At 38.1% G+C, this 25,415-nt stretch overlaps 1 protein-coding gene across 14 annotated transcripts in view; it reads right to left on the bottom strand.

The window, feature by feature from the left end:
- LOC141403360 (uncharacterized) overlaps window positions 1-25,415 on the bottom strand; it is a 167,409-nt gene that overhangs the window by 134,981 nt on the left and 7,013 nt on the right. For 6 of the 14 annotated variants that reach the window (XM_073985672.1, XM_073985668.1, XM_073985665.1 and 3 more), the window contains exon 1: window positions 24,186-25,102. The exons of the other annotated variants lie outside the window; for them this stretch is intronic. The gene's annotated coding sequence lies outside the window, so the exon portion shown is untranslated. Of the gene's footprint in view, window positions 1-24,185; window positions 25,103-25,415 lie in introns of those variants that run through there. 14 annotated transcript variants of the gene reach the window in all.

The raw sequence follows: 25,415 nt of genomic DNA on the forward strand, positions 1-25,415 counted from the left end.
CAACACTAAAATAGTTTGCCCCAAAAATAAAACTGAACGGAAAACAAAGCAAACATAACCCAATTGTTGTAGCTTAGCTCTGTGTTGTTAGCTACTCGGATGACACACTTCGCACTTGAGGTATACTTTGGAGGTATGGAGGAGCAGGATGATGATGATGTGATGTGCACGCAAAATCAAGTAAGCAGAAAATAACAACAAAAGGAAGAAAGCATAGTGGAAACATAACAGAAGCCGAAAAAGAGTGGCAGCAGCAACATCATCATCATCATCGTCACATGTTATCACATGGACGGGTGACAACGACGACGACCTAATAATGGAGAAATATTGCGTTAACCAAGAAAAACTAACTTTCAAAGGATTCAGGAAATAAAAGATGTGTAGATGATGTTTGGAGAGTCCTTCCGCTTGCTTGTTGTGCCAAAAAAAATCCCATTGAGTAGTTTCTTTCGGAAAGAAAAACAAAACTTCATTGGCATTATAAAAAATCGCAAAGATCTATCCATTGTTATCACCTTTGCTATGGTATTTGTCTATTCATAGCTGTGTGGTTGCTCTTTTCTTCGTTTTTCTTCACAACAAAACAAAGAAACACACAATAACAGGAAAACACCCTTAAAACTGCATTGTAATCGAATGATGACAACATTGCCACCATATTGTGGATTGTTTTGATATGAAGACAGAATTGGGCCATGCGCTGCACATTTGGCTCTATTGTTGCACCATTTCTTCATTCATAGCCTGATTTGTCAGGTCTGTTTTTCAACTTTTATTGGAAAGGGGATTTTGCAAATTGCAGGCTGGTTCTTTTTATATTAGTTCTGTTATGTTTCTCATACTTCCGTTTAGAGGGAATAGGCGTCCTGAAATCAGGCTAGCGCATATGATATTTCTGAGGTCTTTAAGCCAATAGAGATAAGATTAGACCGCAAATAAGACTCATGTTGAATAGTTTCGACTTAACATGTTTAAGCCTCGGCTAACAACAAACCCAGTGACTACATTGAGGAGAAGGCAAAACGCTTGATTTTGTCGAGGAGAGTTCCTGGCATGATCCCAAAAAAACTGAGTACCAAGTTTGAATATCTAGTCGTTGAACACCGCCAATACAAATTAGAAAAAAAAAAAACAAGTAAAAAAGTATCAGTTGGCTTTGCCAACAGAGATATACCCTCAGCCTGTGTAAATAGAAATTTCACTTTTTCCTAAAAAATTATGTATTTAGGGGGTTTCCAGTATTTTGGATTAACCTTGCCGACAAAAATATGGATTTGTATTAAAGCTCAAAAAGGTTGCGGGGGAGTTTCAGGTACATCCTCCGCCAACACTGGGCAAATGGAATTGACCAACATAGTCCATTTTGGAAGTAGGTCTTATTTTGGGAGTCCTTCCTTTCGATAGAAGTATGGATTTCCTCCTTAAACAAGTAAAAAAGTGTCAGACGGCTTTGCCGACAGATATATACCCTCAGCCTATGTGAAGCGAAACTTTCACTTCCGGACAGATCGAATGTATTTAACACGTTCGCGGACGTGAATGCTATAGCATTCCGATGCAAAATGAAGTGAATGCTATAGCATTCACATTGTCAGCCAATTTTTGTTCATTTACTTGTATACAATCTTAAGTTTTGGTGATTAATATACATAATATGATTTATTTCAACAAGATACATTCTATAATAAATAAAAAATAGTAATAATAATCAATAATTAATAAATAAAAACAAAAAAACTAATTTCGAAAATAATTGGGTGTCATTTTTTTCACCTCTCTGAATTTGCTTGCGTCCGCGAACGTGTTAAGGTCTCTTCACAATTTTGTGGCCCTTTTTGACATTTGTACTTGCCGACAAAAATGTAGATCAGAAATTACCTGCACTAAAACACAAATGTTCAACTTTTGTGGGGGGAGGTACCCTTAGGGATGACCGATATGGGTCATTTTAGAAGTTAAACTAAATTTTGACAAAATATTAGGAGATCCAAAGTTTGGACCAAATTGGTTGCCAAATTCAAGTGATATCGTCCTAGCATTTCATTGACATTTTTTAAATATTGGGGAGAAGTACTGGAAGATGTGGACCGGTATTGCCCCATGAAACTATGTTTGGATATAATATGACGAAGACCAAATGTTGGACCGAATCGGTTGAACAGTTTGAGAGTTATTGTGCTCTCCGACTGCCACATAAGGTGACATAGGGATTTCCTAAACCTTTCGGGCTGTTTTCCTTAGAAATATGGACTTGCCCCTGAAAAAACATTTACCGTCGTAATGGAGGTAGCGAATCCAAATCGCTTCAACAAAAATCAAAGTGATTCGATATCAGGTCTTAAAGTGAACTTATCCGAACTTTTGTGTGAGAGGTACCAGAAGGAGTAGACAAATATAGTCCATATTCGAACCTGATCTATATCTGGTTGTTATATTAGGTTGTGCAAAGTATGGATTACATCGGTCACTCCCTTCAAGAGTTATCGTGCGCACAATTTTTCCGAACATTTTTGAACTTTTGTGGAGGAGGTACCCGAAGGAGTGGACCGATATGGCTTATCTTCTAATTTGAACTATGTTTGGACAATATATTACGAAGGCCAAATTTTGGACCGAATCGGCAGATCCGTTCGAGAGTTATCTTGCGCTCCATCCACTGCACACGGTGTCATTGCGGCTTTTTGCATCTTTCAGGCTAATTTCTCGGGAAGTATGGACTTGCCCCTGATGAAACTTGTACCGTCGTATGGGGGGCAATTAATACAAGTTGTTGCAAGAAAAACCAAAGCGATTCGGGAGCAGGCCCTAATCTGAACTTATCCGAAATTTTGTGTCGGAGGTACCCGAAGGAATGGACCGATTGAGTCCATATTGGAACCTCATCTAAGTCTAGTATATATTTCACGATGTGCAAAGTATGGATCAAATCGGATACTTCCTTCAAGAGTTATCGCGCGCACAAATTTTCCGAACATTTTCGAACTTTTGTGGGGGAGGTACCGGAAGAAGTGGACCGATATAGTCCATCTTCGAACTTAACCCAGATATGCCCATTGCTTGATCGTGATCATTTTAAAAGTATTTTTATATTATTTTAGAAGCAAATGTGAAATAATAACTGTATGCTTATATGTTTTTTAAAAATTTTTTGAAAAAAGTGGTTTTAGAGGCCGCTTTTGGACACAGGGTTTTATCATATAACTGGGAGTTATGGGACACAAAACATTTGACATATAGTCCAAAGACACCTTTTCGGCATCTAGATAACGTTTTTTCGTAGTAGGCTCCACATCGTGTATGTTTTCGTTATAAAACTACCCAATAATTAATCGGTCATAACGCAAATCATTGTAAAAACTAAGCGATAGGTGGCAACTTCGATGAACTAGACCTCAAAACTCAAAAATAGTAGCTCAAAATAATGGAATCACATAATATTCCAAGAGCTACAGATGTGTACTGAGTATATCACCAAAATAAACGGTACTTTGATAAACATAATATATCAAATTAGCAAGAGTTTTGTGTGTCCTATATATAGGACGTTGGGCATATCTGGGTTAAACTAAGTTTGGACAAAATATCGCGAAAGCCAAATTTTGGACCAAATCGGTTGATCCGTTCGAGAGTTATCGTGCGCGCCACCCAGCCAGACAGACAGACGGACGAACATGGCTAAATAAACTCCAAATTGTCTGAAACATATTTCGTCCAAACATACTTGGGGTCTAAAACCATTATTTCGATGAGACACATTTTGCCCGTATGAAAGTGTATATCGTCACCTGAAATGCCCAAAGACGTAACCCTCAAAGGGTTACGTTGAGGGTTACGTCTCACAATGTCGCGAGTTCATATTAATTGTGGCCAAAACTAGAAGGAGTTGTCGTAGGTGCATCCATTTTGGTACACGTACCTATTATTGACTTACAATCTTCAGGACAAAAAATTGGGTTGGTCGGTCCCATAGAACCGTACCTCCCGATTTTCGGTATTTTGAATGTTTTAGACACAATGACCAACCGAAAGTATTCAAATTTTGTGGTTAGTCTTCGGCAGAGGTATCAAACATTCCAACAAAGAATTGTAGGCTTAGGTCCACGTTTTTATATAGCCCCCATACAACGGTACATCCCGATTATCGGTATTTTGAAGATTTTAGCCTCATTATTAGGGGGCATTATACCTTCATCTTGAAATTTATCTGCATAGGCCCACGCCTTCATATAGACCCCATAGGACGGTATCTCCCGATTTTCGGTATTTTGGAGGTTTTAGCCTGATTATCACACCGAAATGGCTGAAAATTGCTATTAAGTCGCCGTTGGGGGACTTATAACCCTCCACCAGAAATATGTCGGTATAGGTCCTCGTCTTCCTATAGCCCCCATAGAACCGTGCCTCCTCATTTTCGGTATTTTGAGTGTTGTGGCCTCAATATCCACCCGATATGACTGAGATCTGGTGTTTAGTCTTCATATTGTTTGTGAGCATATTGAATATATCAAACTCTTGTCTTTATATATGAGAAATTTCCTTTAAAAAAGGGGTATCCTCTCAGTGAGGTGGTCGCTGAAAAAGAGAAATGAAACATTCGTCTGCAAACCTCTGCAGCTGGGACCTTTATATATTTGAAGTACTCACTTTTTACTACTCACACAGCAAAAAATATCGATATACACTTTTATACAATTTTTTCCCACTCCGCTCAATTTAAAATTTGCTTCAGAAAATTAATAAACTTAGTAATACATATTTGGGTAAATGTAAACACCATATGATTAATATTTACATGCGAACAAAAGTATAGCCAAGTTTATTACATCCCAAGAGAACTTAGAAACCGTTTTTGCTGCGACCGTTACTTTTAAATTTTAAATATTAACGCATAATATCATTTATTAATTTTAGAAAAAAAAAACACAAAAATACGTATTAACTAAAATTGTCGGATTTAAATCCTCATATAGCAAAAACTACTTCACGTATCAGTACCAAAATTCATATTCTTCTTAATTAATATGTTTTCTATCACTCCCCATCAATAAATTTGTTCAACAAAGTATTTAGTTTTTACCATTTTTGGCCACGGTCGTGACACTGTGCGTCTTTGGGCATTTAAGGTGACGATATAACCTCGTTAGCATCAATGATGAGGGTATAAAAACGACATTTTTGCGACTAAAGCGTTTTAGGTCGGGATTTAAAGACTTTCACGGTATAGGCTCTGACACTGGCTACGATATTACATATATCTGTAAAAAATATATTTGTAATGACTTCAAGAGGATAAGTACCGTTTATAGCTTAGTTGGGCCTCATATGTAAGGAATTTTGGACTTCCACAACATAAAATGTGGAAAACCTGTCAAAGCGAAGACAAACTGGACTTAACCCAAAAGCAATCTACTTGGTACGGCAAGTTAAAAAAAAACAAAAACTTTACGTATCTCTGAAAGCACACATTTCAAAAAAAATGTTTTCAGCAACATGACATGAAATTACTAATTCGAGGAAAGAACCGCAAAACTCAGACGTTTTCCATAACATTTCTTAGTATCAATTTGTGTATGTCCCTTCCGAATGGAAAAACTCTTTCTTCTTACTTGGCTTATTGTTTTATACCAGCCACCATCTATAGAAGAAATAATATATAAAACAATTATTAACACAACAATGTTGTTGTGAAAACCACAATTACATTTCTCCACTGTAACGCCATACCACCACTACTGCCAAACAATAAACCACCCAAAGGTCTAGTGTGTCTGTCTTTCTACCAAAGATACTTAAATTTTTTCAGTTGCTAGACAATCATTTTTGTTGTTTTGTTATCTTGCGCCAATACAATATCTTTTGTCTACATTGTATTTTTATTTTTTACGGTTTGCACGGATTGCTCCAATTTTGAGAGGGGAGTTGGTGGGATGAACAATTTAATGGTAGCATCTGCCAACTAGCCAGAACAGACACACACATACAGCAAAGATATAAAAGAAAAAATACTCTACACTCCAATAACAATACACGGCAATTTTTCAACAAATGGCAAAAAACCCAACTTTGTAATAACAAATTGAAACAATAACAAAAAGAATACATACAAAAAAAGCAAAAGAAAAAACTCTTTAGAAAATCACTTCTGTAAAATGACAGCCAGTCGTCAATGGGGGGATGATTACCTGTCAGGCAAAAGAAATCTGTTGTCAATTTGTTAAAATGTTCTCTAAATAATGTATTGCGCTCTCTCCATGGAAGTAATAGTAGAAATTTTTGTGAAATTTATGATTGTTTATTTAAAATAAATGGTATTTTGTTGTTTTGCTATTAACACAAAAGAGGCCCCCTTTTTTGTTTAGTTCTTAACCACTTTCTTCGTTAATAATTTTGCATTATAATGGGGTGATGGGGGGAGAATTGACAAGTGTAATGAGAATATAGACAATGAATTCTCCCTATAGCTCTCATTGAATTTCATGATTGCATGAGTGTTGATTTTGTTTATTGTGGGGGAGAGTCGTCGTCCAAAGAGATAATTGCCACCAGATGACGATGACAACAATGATGAATGGAAAGTTAAATGCAAAACAAAACAGAAAAATAAACTAATCAAATGAATTGAGCAGTAGCAGATGATAGACAATGCATATAATAATTGAAGTAATCACTGCCTAGGTATAACCTAAATATTCACATATTTATAAAACAAATAACAACAAATGCGACAATAGTCGACGACAATTTAATACCTCACACCTCAATTTATTACAGGTTATTTGAGCCATTGACCAGGATGAATTTCTAATCATATAATGATATTGGTGGTATCGTTACATACATACAGTGTTGTGCATATCAAAAGCAACAAATCTAGGATTTTGCAGTACTTTAATTTTTGGATCCGTTACAATTTTTAAAAATGTAATATATTGTGGCCAGTTGTTCTTTATTATGTTCAGAGAGCTTCCAACAAGTTGTTTTTGTACTTTGTCGTTGGATGGGATAACAACAACAATAATATTGGCCGATCCTCGAGAACGGGGATTGCAAAACAAAAGCAACAATAGAATATTATTAAAAATTGTAGTGTCATCGGTGTTAATCAACTGTATTTTTGACTTAAATTTGCCTTTTGGGGCATGGTAGTGTCATTTTAGAAAAGATTTGCATTTGTTATCCTAACAGGGTTGCCACTTTTTACCACTTTTCCCATGGTCTGGGGAAAATCTCATAATACCCTCAAATCAAAATTTTTTTCCATCATACAAACATTTAAATTTTAAAATATTCATTCGGAAAGTGGATTAATATCAACCGTTCTTTTGTTTGCCACATAATAAAAAAGTTAAACAACCGAATAGTGGTAAATACGATACATCCTGGTATAAACCCCTTAAGGCCATAGGCACATTTTGGAAGAAAACGTTGGGGAAACTTTAAAAATAACGCTAATAGGAACTTCCAAGAATTAGTTGGGGCTCTTATTTCCAATATATGACCTAGAGTACTTCGCAGAAGAAGTTTTGAAAACAATTTGAAAAGTTATACACGGGCCAAGAAACCATTGACATACCCAAAGGAAGACAATTTATGAAACACTGGTAGAAAATGCAATGTTTTATATGGTTTAAGCGACCCAATAAGACTTTTTATTTTATTTTCAATAAATTATATTAAAAATAAGATTTAATAACAAAAAATATAAAAAAAAACTGTATTATTTAGCCATATGAGGATATTTTACTCACTGTTGGTTGAAACAATGGGTTCTTGACCGTTGTGTTGTTTGAGTTGGGAGCTGTATAACTTCTCAAATTGGTTTCAAAACTTCCTCTGCGAAGAACTCTGGGCCATGTATCGGAAATAAGAGCCCCAACTAATACTTGGGTGTTTCTATTCGCATTATTTTTAAAGTTTCCCCAACGTTTCTAGCCACAACGTGCCAATGGCCTCAAGGGGTTTACACCAGGATGTATCGTATTTACCACTATTCGGTTGTTTAACTTTTTTATTATGCGGCAAACAAAAGAACGGTTGATATTAATCCACTTTCCGAATGAATATTTTAAAATTTAAATGTTTGTATGAGGGAAAAAATGTTTGATTTGAGGGTATTATGAGATTTTCCCCAGACCATGGGAAAAGTGGTAGAAAGTGGCAACCCTGTTAGGATAACAAATGCAAATCCTTTCTAAAATGACACTACCATGCCCCAAAAGACAAATTTCAGTCAAATGTACAGTTAATTTACACCGATGACACTGCCATTATTAATAATATTCTATTGTTGCTTTTGTTTTGCAATCCCCGTTCTCGAGGATCAGTCATTATTATTGTTGTTGTTATCCCATCCAACGACACAGTACAGAAACAACTTGTTGGAAGCTCTCTGTACATAATAAAGAACAACTGGCCACAATATATTAAATTTTTAAAAATTGTAACGGATCCAAAAATTAAAGTACTGCAAAATCCTAGATTTGTTGCTTTTGATATGCACAACACTGTATGTACGTCAATATTCAGAAATATAGGATGAAATACTAATCATGTAATGGTATGCGATTACTAAGTCAGCAACAGATTTAGCACGGGTAACAAAATAAGTAAAAAAGGTTATATTATTGTTCTTTCAGGGATTGCGAGTGTCAAGGAACGCCGATAATTTCATTTGTATACATACATATAAATATTTACACGAATATCCCCAAAGGCCTATCGAAACACTGCACTCCGTTGTGCAAAGTTTAAATCAGGCGGACACCCCTTCATAGAAAATGAATACACAACCGAAATACTTGAAAAATATGGCCAATATTTTTCGGAGCGATTTTTAACCACCGCGCTAAACTGTGAGTTTGACCGGCTTGTTCTTTGTCCTTTTTCGAACTTGATCTAACTTTGGGTGAGATTTGACGTTGTGCAATGTTAGAAACAATTCGTTTATTGTTTTCGGCCCCGCATTGCCTGGACAAATTTGCAGTCTATAACCTCCATAAGTGAGTTAGTTGCCTGGACAAATTTGCAGTCTATAACCTCCATGAGTGAGTTAGTTGCCTGTACAAATTTGCAGTCTATAACCTCCATGAGTGATTTAGTGTCAATCAGGCTTAATAAACGGTTTCTGAGGGCCTCTTATCAACCGAGTGATACTCTCACTCAGTAATGGGAGATTCCCCTCCCCGACAAAGCCCTCAAGACTTCTGTAGTGGAATTCTGTAACTCATTTTTTGAGTTACCGACAAAAATCGGTAAAATTTTAAGTTTTGCTCGGTCAATGAGGACGCCCCTACCAGAATTAGAGGAGCGTGTTACAGTTCGCCAGACATAACCATCGTGTCACCTGGTCTGACAAATGACGTCACCTGGCAACCCGTCATTTCCCTTGGATCAGACCATCTCCCCATAATTGTCGCCATCAGCAGATCACCCGATTTCATCACCTCTGAACGCCGCACATTCGTCAATCATGGGAAAGCTGATTGGCCGAGTTTCAGAAAGTTCACCAATCACCGCTTCAGAGAATTGCCCAATCCTTCTGATGTTCGGGTAGCGAAAAGGACGTTCCGAGACATCATCAATGCTGCAGCCGCACGCCATATACCTGCTGGTCGAATACCCGAAGTAAGACCAAATTTCCCAGCAGAGGCGACAGGATTAGCAAATGAGCGTGATGAGCTTCGTCGAACCAACCCCGACGACCCCAGAGTCAGGGAGCTGACACCGGAAGTTAACAGGCTGGTCGGCGAACATATGTGGAACAAGTGGTTAAATCATCTGAAGAGTTGCAACATTGGAGCCGGTATAAGCAAATTGTGGACAACGTTTAAGTCACTCTCGAACCCCGGAAGGAGGGATGACAGGACCTCAGTCACGTTTGGCCACGTAACGTTGACTGACCCGAAGAGGTGTGCAAGTTACTTCAATCGACTGTTTGTCGAGCTCCCCGAGAGTGACAGGGCGAAGAGTGTTACGTCGCATTAGATCTCTTCCTGCCGAGGATGAACCACCACCACAGTTTACAATGGATGATGTTGCGAATGCCATCTGGAACGCTAAATCATCCAAAGCGTTGGGCCCTGACGGAATTTCCATGGTAATGTTGATACTAAAGTTATCAACCTGTCGCTAGCCACCCTTATTGTTCCCGAAGTCTGGAAAATGGGCAGGGTGGTCCCGCTACTGAAGCCAGGCAAGGATTCCAGCAAAGGTGAATCGTACAGGCCGATTTCGCTTTTGTCACATTTAGCGAAGATCCTTGATGCCTTAGTCCTCCCCAGCATTAGAAATAGCTATCAAGTTGCCGATCATCAGCATGGATTCCGTAAGCAGCACAGCACGACAACAGCGCTGCACGCCATCTCCACACATATTTGTCGAGGACTCGACCAGGAGCGGCCGTGTGATAGAACAGTGATGATGGCGCTTGACATATCAAAAGCCTTTGATACTTTCAAGCACTCTACGCTGTTCGGGGACATCGAGCAGACAACCCTCCGGCCAAGTCTGAAACGTTGGATAATCAACTATATGTGTGGTTGCCAGTCGTATGTGGAATTCAGGAACAAGAAGTCCAAGCCCCGTAGAGTTAAACAGGGAGTTCCCCAAGGAGGGGTGATATCTCCGGAACTGTTTAACCTCTACCTTTCCTGTATTCCGCCCCCTCCAGACGGCATTGAGATCGTAACGTATGCGGATGATTGTACGATCCTGGAGGGGTGATATCTTCGGAACTGTTTAATTCTACCTTTCCTGTATTCCGCCCCCTCCAGACGGTATTGAGATCGTAACGTATGCGGATGATTGTACGATCCTGTCGTCAGGTACCTACCCTGATGACATCTGTGAGAGACTGAACTCCTATTTAACCGATCTTACCACCTTTTTCCACGCGAGGAATATCCGCCACTAAATCGACGGCCACTCTGTTCACCACATGGGCGGCGCAGTATAGAAGAGAGTTGAATATCAGGGTCGATGGTAACAGAATTCCGACCACAAACTGCCCCAAAATTCTAAGGGTCACATTCGACACTACATTCACGTCGTGAAAAGTAGGAACAAGGTCCTCAAGTCCCTAGCCGGCAGTACTTGGGGTGCAGATAAAGAAACCTTGTTGATCACGTATAAAGCGATAGGTCGGTCTGTGGTAAGCTATGCGGCGCCACTTTGGTCCCCGAATTTATGTGACACGCAGTGGGATAAGATTCAAATTTGTCAGAACGCCGCACTGAGAACAGCAACAGTGTGCCTCCTCAAATCTACAGTGGACCATCTACATGAGGAGGCAAAGATTCTGCCAGTACGACAACATAATGAGATGCTAGCGTTGCAGTACTTGCTCGGATGTTACCGTGAGAGCCATCCCAATCACCATCTGCTGGCCACCGATACACCCAGGCATATCAAGAAGGATATTCATGTTCTAGAGACGACGGTCCAACAATATAGGCGAGAACCTCTAGATCAACAGGCATATCAGGCAGGTTTGAACATCATAAGACCATAAGCAATTATTGTGTGAATGCAGTCATCGGAGCACATCCCCCATCCATCGCAGCTGAAGAGAGTCAGCTGCCACGACAAACCAGCGTAGTTTTGGCTCAAATGCGCTCGGGATATTGCAGTCGCCTAAATTCCTATTGGGCGGGAATCGATCGCACCGTGCAAGACATCTGCCCAGTATGCGACATGGGCCCGCACGATACTAAGCACCAATTCAACTGCCCCGCCAAGCCTACTCATCTGACTCCAGTGGATCTGTGGTTACATCCCATCGAAGTAGCCAACTTCCTGGAACTGGAGATAGACCCAGAGCCAGATTGAACAGGAGAACGAACATACAAACATAATAATAAAACAATGTTACAAAAACAACAACCTCTACATTGGCAGTTCCACACATGGCCATGTATGGGTTGGTCATTAGATTCAAACTCAAGTGAAAAAGGTCTATGTTTGACAAACTTGTGGAATACGAAAGCTAATATCACTAGCTTGCAATTTAAGTTATAGATCCTATTGAGGTCGGAACCGCCGCGATCTCTTCATACATATTCTTCTCTCTCAAGAATTCCACCTTACATTCAATCTTACTGAATGCCCGGGTTCGATTCTCAGGTCAGAAAACATCACATTTCTCAGCGGTGACAAAAAAAACTCTTAGCGTAGTGTAAGGGACATTCCCTGAGCTTTTCAGTCATGTAAAACGTCTCTACATGTGGTGTCGTTAGGCATGCCATTTGGACTCGGCGATAAAAAGTAGGCCCCAAATCTAACATGAATCGGTTTTAGTTAATGGAATGTGCTCTATAAAACTCGTGTCATTACCTCAGAAAGCATGGACTTGCACAAAAAACACTTTGTATCGTTGTCATCAGGATCACAAGGACTACTTTAGGTAATATAGCGCCGCTTAAACTGCATTTATGCGAAAATTGTTTAACTATTGTGGAGACGGAATCCGAATGATTGGGCCGGTATAGTCCATCTTCGATGTTTATCTATGCTTGGAAGAAATATTAATATACACCATTTCCTAAAACTTTTGGGTCATTATCTCAGAAAGTATGGACTTGCCCACGAAAAAAAATGTATCATTGTATTCAGGACCACAAGGAGTACCTCCAATAGAAATTTCTTAAATGTTGAAATTTAGTGGGCAGGGGAAGTTTGCAAGAAATATTACAATGTAAAAAGTGTAGACCAAATCGGTTACTACCTTTAAAGAGTTATCGTCATCATCAGTCATTTAAGTTGAAGCATGCAGGGTTTTTAGAGCGTTTGATTATTTGATCATTATCTCATCAGGACGTATGGATTTGCCCATGAGATTTCTTGCTGTGTTGCGATGCCAATTGGCCAATAGGCTTCTATCGCAACGTATAAATAAATAAAAATAAATAAATAAAAAGGTCTGTCGCTATAATCAGGACCACAGGAACTACTTTCGATTATCATACGTGGTGTCTAAAACAGTTAATTCAACGAAGAAAAGTGTATATAAGACAACCCTTTGGTAATACCACATGTAGGGTGTTTACTAGTAACATTCAAAATTAATCTCAAACAATAGCAAAACTAATGCCAGCAATTGTTTACTACTACTTAATTTCAACAATTACAACAGTTGGTGCTGCTGCAGGCAATTGAAAAATATACAAAAAACCATATTGACAGAGAGCAGGGCAGACCCACCGAACAACCAACCAACCACACAGCAGGCGAACAAACATACAAATCAACAATTGTATTAGTTACAATGACGATTTTTTTTTGTGGTGCTTGACTTGGCTGTTTGGATCGATGGATGGATGAATGATTGTTAGTTGATGGTTATGGTATTTATTTCAATTGAATTGTTTGACATTCAGCGGGACAACAAATTGATTTTGCAAGCATGAATGGAGAAAATTATTTGTTTATTATTATTATTGTGGACTGTTGCACTGCCCTGGGTCGAGCTATTGTTGTATTGTGTGTGTTTTTTATTTATATAGAGAGGACAAGGTGAAGCATATGTCTTAAAAATTGACAGATAAATATTCATGGAGAGATTTTTTGCGATAAATAAATCTATTAAATGATACGCATGAAAGAATTAAATAAAAAGTATGGTTCCAAGAGCTCGTGTCCCTCTAACAAAAATGTCAAAACTCTATTTATACCCTCAGCCTTTAGGCTAGAAAGGGTATATACACTTTCATACGGGCAAAATGTGCCTCATCGAAATAATGGTTTTAGACCCCAAGTATGTTTGGACGAAATGTGTTTCAGACAATTTTGAGTCGATTGAGCAATGTCCGTCCGTCTGTCTGGCTGGCTGGAGCGCACGATAACTCTCGAAGGGATGAACCGATTCGGTTCAAATTTTGGCTTTCGTAATATTTTGCCCAAACTTAGTTTAAGTTCGAAGATGGGCTATATCGGTCAACTCCTTCCGGTACCTCCCACACAAAAGTTCGAAAATGTTCGGAAAATTTGTGCGCACGATAACTCTTGAAGGGAGTAACCGATTTGGTCTATACTCTGCACATCGTGACACTTCTACCAGACTTAGATATGGTTTCCATATGGACTCAATCGCCCCACTCCTTTGGGTACCTCCCACACAAAATGTCGGAAAGGTTCAGTTTAGGGCCATCTCTCGAATCGCTTTAATTTTTGTTTTAGCAACTCGCATTCACTGCCCTTCATACGGTACAAGTTTCATTAGCGGCAAGTCCATACTTCCTGAGAAAAAAGCATGAAAGTTGCAAAAAAAAAACCCTATGACACCGTGTGAGGTGGTTGGAGCGCAAGATAACTCTAGAACGGATCTGCCGATTCGGTCCAAAATTTGGCCTTAGTAATATTTTGTCCAAACATAGTTTAAGTTCGAAGATAAGCCATATCGGTCCACACCTTCAGGTACCTCCCCCACAAAGGTTCAAAAATGTTCGGAAAAATTGTGCGCACGATAACTCTTGAAGGGAGTGACCGAATTGGTCCATACCTTACACATCCTAATATATCTACCAGATGTAGATCATGTTCAAATATGGACTATATTTGTCCACTCCATCAGGTTGCACCCACACAAAATTTCGGATAAGTTCACTTTAAGACCTGATATCGAATCACTTTGATTTTTGTTGAAGCAACTTGCATTCGCTGCCTCAATTACGATGGTAAACGTTTTTTCAGGGGCAAGTCCATACTTCTTGAGCAAACAGCCCTAAGGGTGTAAAAACCCCCTATGGCACCATATGTTGTGGCTGGAGATCCACTTCCAAAATGGTCAATGTCGATCCATTCCTTTAAGTATCTCCTCCGCAAAACTTTTGATCTTTAAGCCTAATCAACATTTTTGTCGGTTCAAACGCCCAAATTTTTAAAACCCCCTTAATACATACCTTTATTTAATTTCAAAATACACAGGCTGAGGGTATATCTCTGTCGGCAAAGCCGACTGATACTTTTTTACTTGTTATTATACAAAAATCAAAGCATTGTATACATATTTAACTTAAGTAAAAAGTTGTTAAAAGAGACCACTGTGTTCATTTGTAGGTACTTATGTTTATAGCCAAAGACCACCACTGCCGTCAAGTGTTTTGTGTTTCCAACATTTTATTGAGCTTGTGACTAATAACAATTATGCTTTGATTTCTTTTGAGATAACAATGTTTAATTTTCAGATAACAATATTAGCGGGTAAGAGGGGAGGTTCAATTCATTATCTTAGAAAATAGATAATGTACGATTATCTATGTAGTAGATAGATAATATAGAAACAAATTGGATAAAATACCTTTCAGGGTGTTACCTGCATTGTTAACTACTACAATGTAATGGAATTTGTATGGGCGAATCAAGTCCTTTAAATCTTCCACCACAATGAACAAAATTTCTTATGCTTAAATATGAAATGGTCGAAAACAAGTCAAGATATTCCCGGTCAGCAAGGTTCACACAACAAGGTTCACAGATTCGCGAAAAAGGTGCATGCTGAATTATTTGAACTGGTGGCTAACTCTGTAGATTCTTGACGTCATCAAATTCTTTATTATCAAAACTGAGGCCGTTCTGAAGTATAGGACAGTCTTGAGAAATCTGACAAATGGGATACCAGGACACAAATGGGATACCAGGACACTTGTGGAAAGAAGAAGGCAGGCGTACCTGCTGGACAAAATTTGAACTTTTTAAAGCAAAACAGACCTATAAAGGAAAAATAATTTAGGGGGACCCGAAATAAAATGGGACAAGCGCACTCACATCCCAGGTGAGACTGGAAAGACTGCTATCATATAAATGAAACTATACGAGTCCAGTCTCCCATAAAATGTCAAAAATTTTCAGTTATGAGCAGTTTATTTGCTATTGTCGTATTGATTACAACGATACAATTTTCCTGGTAAGTAAGTCCATACGGCCACCAACTAAAATTATTGCTGAGCATGATAACTCTCGAATTTAAAACCCAAATAAGTCCAAAGATTGCACATAGTAATATTTCTCCAAAAGTTACATTAGGATCGAAGAAGAACTATATTGAAGTTTAAGACTGTTTGAGAATTATTTTGAAATTCTTACCGAAGGTTGTCCTTGTGGTCCTGATTACAACGATATAAAGTTTTTCTTGAAGGAAGTAGGGAGTCCTTATCCGATATACATCAATTTCACACGAACACCAGCAAAGGGACAATGTACCCCGACTTATATTATCTCAAAGGACCTCCGCTTTTAAACGTTGACGCGCCGTTTAAAGGCGGACTCCACATGTAGAGAAATTTTATGTGGCCGAAATTACTTACCCAGCTAGCAATCTGATTTTAGATTTTTTTCCGAGATCTCGTAGCGTTTTTTTCCGATTAGTTTCCGAGTACTCTGCACATTCTCTATAGGGAATTTACTTATGCGTGTTTCTCTATTTCTCTACTCTTTCTTCCGAAAACTTTCCGAGTACTCTGCACATACTCGGAAAAAATGGTTAGTTTCTTTTTCTCGCGAGCAAAATTCCCGAACTTTTGCTGAGAGTATAAGAAATTCAAAGAAAAGGGAAATTTTTCTGTTTAGTTTGCATGCTGTAGCTTGTTTTTTAGTTATTTTGCAGATGTTAAGTGAGTAAGACGTAGCGGAACAAATAAATAAAAATGGGAAGTTTATATACACATTTTCTAAAACGTGTTTTTTAATCATTAAAATTGGTAATTCTTTTTTAGATAAAAGCAACAGTGTGATGACATATGAAAACTTTCATAGGAAAGGTTTTGTTTTAAATTATCAGCGATCAGCAGCAAGGAATAGTATATAATAATATTCAATTTATAAAGTTCAATAAATAAAGAAGATAATTATTGAGAAGTTCGCATCAAACATTCAACAAATTTTCCGATTTTTTTCCAAACCTCGGATGAAACCTCCGATATTTTGCCGATTTTTTTCCGAACTTCGGATGAAACATCCGATATTTTTCCGAATTTTTTCCGATTTTCGGATAAATATTTCGAAAATATTCCGATTTTTTTCCGAAGATCGAATCAAACATCCGATAATAATCCGATTTTCGTATATTCCTTCAGATTTTTTTTCCGAATTTGTGCAGATAATCGAAAATTACCTTAAAATTTCCCTTTTTTTCATTCGAGTTTTTTTACGATTTTTTTCAGAATTCGGAAAGAAACTCTAATATTCCTTCCGATTTTTTTCCGATAAAACTTTCCGAATTCGTGGGCACCTTCACACAATTTTGTTCCGATTTCTGAACGAATTCGGCATCAGAATCGGATACTTGTGCAGAGTTTCGTTCCGAATTCGGAAAAAAATCGGAAAAAATTGTTAGCTGGGTAGATGTTGCCAATATTTCATCGAAGAGTTTTAGACACCTGTTAAAATTTTTGAAGTTGATTGGCCCCATGGCTTTTACGGTATCTCCAGTTTTAGACCATGTGAACGAGATCAACGTACAATCTTGTCACAGGACCAAAAACATTCTATATAAACACCGATACTGTCCACTTTATTGAAAGCATGAAAAAGACGAACAATATTAGGAGTGTTTGAGAGAAAAAGCTTCAAAAAAATGTCATCTACGGAATACATTGCACGATGCTCTTGAAGCAACTTTAAATAGAAGTTACGTACACCTGGGAAGTTTTTGAGGAATCTGAAACTGCAATCTTTATAGATGAGAAAAATAAAAAATAACCGGAGCGCTTTTTAAATAAATCAAGATTCAAGTCGGCATTTTTAAAGGTTTTTAGGTTTTCATGATTTTGCTTGGAAACCGCAAGCTCTTTCGAAATGGGACCAAAAAAAATTATTGTAGATATGAAAATTCTCTCAAAATCTTGAAGACCAGAGGAAAAAAATCTGAATGATTGATCTGAACTTCTATATCTCAAAACCGTAAAACCTGCGAAAATGTTATGCAGGTCAATCGTGTACACAATTTTCACTGCTACAACATTTTCTTTAGTCCCATGAACTTTGACCGCGATTTATTTAAAAATCCCTCCAGCTATTTTTTCTTGTTTTTGGATTTTTTTCTCACCTATGAACATTGCTATTTCAGAATTCACAAAAACAGGGGACGTAAGCGTTTTTCATTAAAAGTTAGTTAAGGCGCACCCTTCATGATATTGTTTTATAAAGGGGCGGTACAGTCAGTGCATTGTCCCAATTTGAACTTAAAAATGGTAAAACCTACGACATTAACATAAAGGTCACTCTTGTAAAGAAATTTGGTAGCTACAACCTTTTCTTTATTCCCATTTTGATTTTGATAGGGTAGATAAACAACACCTAAAAATGACAACTTGAATCGCGATTTATTTAAAAAACGCTCCGGAGTTTTTTTTTTTTTTTTTTTTTTTTTTTTTCATTCCTCTCATCTATGAACATAGTTTCAGAATCGGCAAAAACTTCCCAGGTGTAAGCATCTTCCATTTAAAGTTGCTTCATATGAATCTCGAACTGTATTAGCTATACGAGTTAAAACTATTACATTGGTCAGGTAGTTTTATGAGAATGAATAATGATGCCCCCGAAAGATAGGGGATTTGAACACTATTTTAACATGGTTCAAACGAAAGTTAAGGCCATAATAGTGACTCTATGATAACTAAGAACAAAGGTATTCAAGTTTAGAGAAGCAGCGAAAAAATCGACGCGTCTGTGAATTTAGTCTAGTTTAGGCATATGGAACAAACGTAAAACCAAGGTAAAAAAAACGTGGAACGGACAGGGTGATTAGAATGATTCTTTTGGTAACAACCGAGCAAGTACTGCAACGAGAGCATGTCATATGATCTATAGCATGTCAGATGAGGAGGGCTCCCTTTTGCAGATCTCTTTTGTCATAGCATTGCACTCATATTCGCGGACAACATTCACTGGTGCCGCATAGCTTACCACATAGCAACCGATCTATCGTTTCTTTTCTCCGCCCCAAGTGCTGTCGGTTCGAGTTGTCTAGTTCTAAAACAGAGATTTTTTTATGTATCATCGGAGGTATTTAAAAGGAAAAAAAAATTATTTGAATAAATATGGAACTATTTGGATTTGCGCAACTCTATTGCCGGCAAGGGACTTAAGGGCTTTGTTCCTTCATCTTAGTTTCTCGCAGATAGCTGTGGCATTTGCGGAACATACTGTAGAACGTGACCCCTAGAATCATAGGGTTGTAAGTGGTCGGAATTTTGTTCCATTGAACAGGACATTAAGCTCAGTGCTCATTAAAATCGATGAAATAGGAGTTCAGTCTTTCAGAATTTATATTGGGGATGGTACCCGACGCCAATATCGTACAATCATCCACATAGTTAACGATCTCAATGTCGTCCAGAGGGGTCTGAAAACAGGAAAGGTAGATGAGATAGTTCCGGAGATATCTCCCCACCTCGGCAAACTCCCTTTTTCACGTTGCAGGGCTTCGGCTTCTTTTCCTAAATTTCCCATATGATTGGCGTCCACATATAATCGATTGTCCAACTTTTCGAACATGTCTGGAGGGTAGCCCCCGCTAGATGTCCTCTAATAGTGTCGAGTGCTTGACGGTATCAAAGGCTCTTGATAAGTCGAACACATCCATCAGTGCTCGACTGTTGTCTGTGGAAATGTCGTACAGCTGTGTAGTAGTGCTGTGCTGCTTACGGAATCCATGCTGATAATCGGCAAATGGATATATGGGCGTAGCCAGGAATAGCAAAGAAAGGGGCAGCTGCCCCCCGCATAGATCCTACAAAACAGTTCATTTGTATGTAAAAAATTATGAATATTTCGAAAAAAAAACAAGCATTTGCCCACCCTAGAACGACCAAAAAGCATACCTGGCTACGCCCATGAATGGATAATAAAAATGTCAACCCGATCGAAGGAGCATGTTGTGTATTTGGATCGATCTGAAATTTTTTACCACAGGTAGGTCTTGTAGGAAATCGAAAATTGTTTATGATTGATCAGAATCAAGTCCAAACATTTAACTTACGCCCGATCGAAAAAGTGACCGTAAACGACATTAAAGTCATAACACATACATAGAATCGGGTAGCGGCATTATATTCGGTAAAAACCCGAGCACACCAAATGTCGGACCTCCGACGCATATGCTCAGTCAGAATGGTTTTCAGACCGTCAGACCGACTTCGGTCCGAACTCTGTGCGATTAGTCTTAACGATTTTTTTCTCTCACCAAAAGACATTTTTTTTCTTATGCTACTGTGACAATATTCATGTACCGATATTCGGCAAAAATATCCGATATCATCCGACTTTCGGTAAGAGAACACGTTAACCTCGTCATATGACTTTCAGTCAGAGTTCGGACCGAACTCGCAACCAAAGTCGAATGATTCTTCCAACTTACGGGGCGAATTCGGTCTGAACAACCACATTTTGGTTTGCTAGGAAGACTCACATGGATCTAGGACACCACCTTGAGGCAATGATTTCCATTGCACGTCATTCAACCGTAAGGTCGTGAGACAACATCTCATTTTGTTACATTTCATGGCTATAGTCAAAGAATTTACTGGGCCATATCATCAATGCAATATGTCTATCATTGTAAAGCCCGCAGTTAAGTTTTCTTTAACAAGTAAAAAAGTATCATCATGCATGAACTTACCTACAAAAATATGGATTTGGATTAAAGATCAAAAGTTTTGCGAGGAGGAACCTAAAGGGAATGGACCGACATAGTCCATTTGGAAAGTGGGTCTTATTTTGGGAGTCATTCCTCCCAATATACATATATCACGCCCACTCATGTCATTTTAGTTGGTCACAACATAATTTAGAGCTTTTGGATATTATATCAGGAAAACATAATATATTACCTGCGGTAAAAATTTCCAAAGGATCCTCGAACAGACCCTTGACCGCACTTAAACAAAAATGTTAAACATTTGTGTGGGTGGTACCTCAAGCAGTGGATCCATGGGGCACACTTTTAAACATAAATATAGTTTGGACAACTTATTTCGAGATCCAAAGTTTGGACCAAATCGGTTGCTCGGTTTATGAGATATCGCACGTAGCATTTTACCGAATATTTTTGAACTTTTGTGGGGGAGGTACCGGAAGGAGTGGAGCTATAAGCACCACATTTCATATAATATTCGAAGAAATATTACGATGTTTAAAATGTGGACCAACGCAAAATTCGGTTCGAGAGTTGTCGTCGGCTCCAATCACTACACATACTAGCCGTGGGGTTTTTTACAGCTTTCGGGTCATTTTCTCAAAAAGTATGAACTTTCAACTCAAAAAACTTGTACTATCGTAATAGGGGCCCCTTAAGTGCTACCTGTTGCAAGAAAAATCAAAACGATTCGAGAGGATGTCCTAAACTGCACTTTTCCGAAATTTTATCAGGGAGGTTACCGGAAGGAGTATACATATATAGTCCATATTCTAAACTGATCTATGTCTCGTAAAATTATTACGATGTGAAAGTATGAACCAAATCGGTTACTGCCTTCGAGAGTTATCGTGCGCACCATTTTAGCGAAAAGTTTTGAACTTTTGTGGGGAAGGTACCCAAAGGAGTGGACCGATATGGACCATCTTAGAACTTGATTTAAGTTTGCGCAACATATTACGACTGCCAAATTTTGGACCAAATCGGTCAATCCATCCACCACAGATGGTGCTATAGGGGGTTTTAACAGCTTTTGGGCCATTTTCTCGGGAAGTATGGTCTTGCCCCTGATAAAACTTGTACTGTCGTAATAAGGGCAGCGAATACAAGCAGTTACAACAAAAATTAAAACGATTCGAGATGTGGTCTTAAACTGAACTTTTCTGAAATTTTGTGTGGGAGTTACGCGAAGGAGTCGACCGATATAATTCATATTTTGGGCCATTTTCGCAGGAAGTATGGACTTGCCCCTGATAAAACTTGTACTGTCGTAATAAGGGCAGCGAATACAAGCAGTTACAACAAAAATTGAAATGATTCGAGGGGTGGTCTTAAACTGAACCTATTTTGAAATTTTGTGTGGGAGGTATTCGAAGCAGTGGACCGATATAATTCATATTCACTTGATCTATGTCTGGTAGAAATATTACGATGTGCATAGTATGGACCAAATTGTTTAGTCCCTTCGAGAGTTATCGTGCGCATTATTTTTGCGAAGAAATTTGAACTTTTTGGAGGGGAGGTAACCGGGAAGTGCACCGATATGACCCATCTTCAAACTTAAACTATGTTTTGACAGAATATTACGAAAGCCATATTTTGGACCAAATCGTTTAATACGTTCGAGAGTTATCGGACGGACGGACATTGCTAAATCGACTCCAAATCATTATTTCGATGAAATACATTATGGCTTAAATGTCGTTTAGGGGCACCTCTCGGATCGGGCTGACATTTTTACCCTTTGCCCTTGGTATCTTGAATACAACTATATCTCCGGCCGAAGGCCGGCTACTTAAGAACACTTTCAATTTAAAAGTAAGTTTTTGTCGCGTAACCCACTTTCGTCCCTGTCCATAGGAGAAAGTCTAAAATCTCCGGCCGAAGGCCGGCTACTTAAGAACACTTTCAATTTAAAAGAAAGTTTTGATCGCGTAGCCCACTTTTGCCCCTGACCATAGGAGAAAGTCTTAAAAATTTCAGCCCGATCCCAGAGGTACCCATAAACAACATAAAGTTGTTACAAGTATGAAATTTCCAAAATGTTAAGACCCATATCTCGGGAAGTATGGGTTTCCCACCGGGAAAACTATATATCATTGTGTTCAGCGTTCCAAAGGCTACCTATGGTAAAAATTTCAGCCCGATACGAGATGTTCCCATAAATAACCTATAGGTGTTAAAGTACGAAAATTCCGAAATGTCAAGAACCATATTCTGGGAAGTATGGACTTCCCCTGGAAAAGTATATATCGTTGGTATCGGGGTCTCAAGGGTTACCTATGGTAAAAATTTCGGACCGATCCGAGAGGTGCCCCTAAACTACACTTGTTCCGTTTTAGTAGGTCGCCTATGGACAGGGTCCAAAACCGGCTAAGCGGTTAAATCTCCTTGTAATAATAAAGATTATTTTTGTTTTGGGAGGCCTTCGTCTGGAACTTTAAGGCTTTCACCTATGGACCGGTTCCAACAAAGGCAACAAAGGCTACGCGGTTAAATGTTCCTTTTTAAAAATTAGAAGCTTATCCAACTCCCACTAGTTGCAATTAAGACCTCCAGAGCTTTACAATGATACCAATCCATATTGCCTTGGTCGGCTGTAAATAAATGAGAAATATTATTGGTATTTACAGACTTTAAAGGCTTATATCTCGGATGTGAGACCGGACCTTAAACTTATGCTCTAAAATCAAGTAAAATCATCGTTCTTTTAATTAGTATTGACAAATATTTTCACGTAAATAAAGTTTCTTGTAGTGAAATGGATGAAAAATCAAATAACACAAACTCATTCCAATCGGAAAGAGAGACAACTCCTGCGATAGCGGTTTTCCAATTGCATTTCTTCCTAAAAACTGGGTGACATATATTTTACATAGCACCACCAATTGGATAATGAGAGGTTGGTCACACTCTCACACACACAACCACAAGCAATAAAAGAAAATATAAATTTTTGGCATCCACCAGCAAGGAAGATAATAATTGTGGGGATAATGTCAAAGGTCATTTTAGGTGGATGGCAAAATGACCGGCCATCTATCGGAAATCTCACAGCCAAATAGGAGATGTAAAACACAGCAGCTGTTTCCCCTCTTCATCTCTTATAAGAAAAAATTAAAAAATCACGTTTTAACATGTTTTACGACGTGTTTAATTTTGATGATACCAAATGACATTATCTTTCACATTTTTTTGTTAGGTTGTCGTTTTTGTTGTTGTTGTTCTCGATAATTTTCATTACTTGCTCCATTTATTTGTTTTTGTTATACACTACCTCCACCTCTACTTCACAAGTAAATATTAATAAAATTTGATATGGAATGGAAGATGGTGATGATGAAGAAGAGGAGCACAACGACAACAAATGGGAACAACAATAATTACATATTATTGCCGAGTTCCAATTGTAATGTGGTGCTGCTGTGTCGTGTGGGTTGTCTGTCTGTCGTTGGTGTTGTCGTGTTTGAGAAGAGGGGTTGTTTTTATTTACAAATGTTGTTTTTGTTTTACATAGGTAGCTTTCGTTTTGACTTTTGTGGGGGTTTTTACTCACTCTCGCAATGTTGCTTTTTTCTCTCTGTGTAACTTTGCAGCTCTCACTGTCTTGTAAAGATGTGTTTTTTTTTCAGATTACTCTCCCAGTTTCTCTCATTATTGTTTTTAGGTTAAGTTCTGTATTTTTGTTGTTTCCCACCTCCTTTTTCCTTTTATCTTTGTATAAAAAGGGGATTTTTTTCTTCTTTTTCACAAATTGAAATTCTGAATATCCTTTATATTTTTTGTAGAAGAATTTCCAATTTTTGCACTTTTCTTTGTCGTTGGCTTGGTTGTTGGGGGTTTTTAATAACAACGAACAAATGAATGGGAGGATGTTGCTGTAAATTTTCTTTCTGTTGGCTCTGCTTAAAAACGCTTTACTTGCAGGCTTTTTACATAATAATTTGTTTCTTTCTTTTTTGGCCACAGCTATCCACCAACAAGATATTTTTTATTCGTTTTGTGAAAATTATGAGCTTTTTCTTGTAAAAAAACGCTTTGTTTTATTTTCCAATTTTTATTTTCTAATTAATTTAAATTTTTTCACAAGCACACTTTGTTGGAATTTTGAATTATTTCTGTTTTCACACAGTGTTTGTTAATTTTCTTTTAAGACACAGTACAAATTTATGCTGAAATGTTCTACATTTACAAAAAATTTACACAAATTGCAATGTAATGATGTTCTTCTTTCTACACCGTCGTAATCACAACAAATCAAGCGCGCTCCGTCTGAATGCTGTAAAAATTTTCAACCAACTAATTGCAATTTGTGTATGGAAAAATCAATCTTATTGGAGCAGCGTTCTCAACATTTGAGCTCCCCTTTTTATTACACCTGCGCTGCGCGTTCTCTCTTTAGAGTTGCCATGTGTAGAGAAATTAATATAAAAACGGGGAAAATGTAAGAATTACCTCAAACAATGTTTAGAACTAGAAAATAAATTTTATTTTGGAACAAGGTCGCCATAGGGATATGAAATTTTCACATACTTTACAAGAAATAGACAACTAAAATTAGAAAAAAAAACATCCTGTAACATACCTTATGCGTTATTTTATTATGCGTATGCGGCGGTGCCGAGGTAGACAAAGTCTTTAACTACCCCAAAATTACAGGTACTAACTTCCAAAATTGGTCCGAGCTCTGCGGAAGCATTTCGCTACCATTAATTATCGCTGATTTTCTATCTATTTTTTTAAGGTATCATTTACTTGACGAACCCCGCAAACGTTTTAAGGACCA

Source organism: Musca autumnalis, unplaced genomic scaffold (genome assembly GCF_047663935.1).
Source record: "Musca autumnalis isolate F117 unplaced genomic scaffold, ASM4766393v1 scaffold_4, whole genome shotgun sequence".
Lineage (NCBI taxonomy): Eukaryota > Metazoa > Arthropoda > Insecta > Diptera > Muscidae > Musca > Musca autumnalis.